General features: G+C 38.4%; 1 protein-coding gene across 1 annotated transcript in view; it reads left to right on the forward strand.

Moving 5' to 3' along the window:
• The window catches only part of LOC119414433 (NLR family member X1), an 11,804-nt gene that overhangs the window by 599 nt on the left and 9,561 nt on the right, over nucleotides 1-1,644 (forward strand). The gene's annotated exons all lie outside the window — the stretch shown is intronic.

Here is a 1,644-nt window from a genome sequence, read left to right on the forward strand (position 1 = left end):
TGCCTTTTTATAACTGTCTATTGTCGTTGTTGTCCATTGTTGTCATCATTCTTTGTTAAATCAGGTCTCTCTTGTAAATGAGTCCTCGAGGCTCAATGGGATTTACCTGTCTAAATAAAGGTTGAATGAATTTCAAATTATTTAAGCGTATACAACATACATCAAGCAGAAAACATAGAGCACAATATTAGTAATAAATTTTGTTATATTCAAAATCATATTGAGATAAACTAGTATAAACAAACAAAAACCCAACAAAGTGCCCCCACAGAATCCTGAATGTAATTCAGCCCTCTGTAAAGCTCTACACAACAACACCAACAAACAAGAAATCAAAATACAATAATGTTCTCATAAAGAAAATTGTTTGTATTTAGGAACTATAGTGTCCACCTTCTTCAGTCATTTGCACGGTCTACTGGCATTTTTAGATGTTTAATATACACAATGAATGGGTCCCAGATATGCTCAAACAAGTCCTGTTTGCCCTTTAGCACATGCAATATGTACTGTAACTGCTGATGTATGGAGTGCACCCGAGTATAAGCCACGTACTCTAAATAAAGAAAATCAGCACTTGTTTTGTACATAAATAAGTTACGCTTGTGTATAAGGCGCAGGTGTTCACGTTGTAAGATGAGTGGCAGCACACAGCTACTGAGAGAGATGTACTGCTCTTGTTGTAGATCAAGAATCAACCACCAGATGGCGTTTCATAGACTTTATTTTGCTTTCAACACACAGACAGAGTGAGTCACACAGTGGATCCACACCTCTTCATGCCAGCTAGCTCTCTCACTCATGGTTACTCTACAGAATGACCGAACACAAACTAACACATAAACTAAGCTAAGAACACACTAGTAATCAATAAATGAACCAATTCTAAATAGCTAAATAACTTACCAAAATTATTAAAAATGAACATGAATGAACATGATTTTTTACCCATAATCCCTCCCTGATGCCAAGTGACCAGCAGTCAACCACAATGACCCATTGAGGTAGTATAATTGAGAAACGAGGACCAACCCGCCCAAGAGATATGTGTATTGATTAAGGTTTAACAAAAACAACAGCATTCTCAAGGTCAAGGTTTCTTTGTCATTCTCATCATATGTGGTACATGTGGTGGAACAAAATTGTGTACAAAGGGTCCAAAGCACATCCGACAAAAGGATAAAGTGTAAGAAAATAACGGTAGTAAAATCTAAGATATGAACTAAGTAATACACTAAACTGAGAATACGCTAAGCACTAGTAGTGCGTAAACTATACGCTGAACAACAGCAGCATGAACAAGATTCTGTGTGAGAAGATGAGTACGAATGAACACAGCAGCATGAAATGAATCAGCAGCATGAGATCAGTAACATGGATAGTCAGCAGCACATAGCAACAATCAAGTGGCGTTACAGTGATTTTTATTTATTTTTTCACAGTGATAATCCTGATTTGGGATTCACGAGTCTTAACAACTTCAGGGTAGAAGCTGCTCCTCAGTCTAACTCACTTAATGTGCCTCAACCTTCTGCCTGAGGGGAGGACGGTAAAAAGTGTGTGTACTGGGTGCGTGTGGTCCTTCATGATGCAGGTGGCCCTCTTCCTGCATCTGGAGGTGTAGATGTCTGTGATGGTGGGGAG

Source organism: Nematolebias whitei, chromosome 1 (assembly GCF_014905685.2).
Source record: "Nematolebias whitei isolate Nwh7 chromosome 1, NemWhi1, whole genome shotgun sequence".
Lineage (NCBI taxonomy): Eukaryota > Metazoa > Chordata > Actinopteri > Cyprinodontiformes > Rivulidae > Nematolebias > Nematolebias whitei.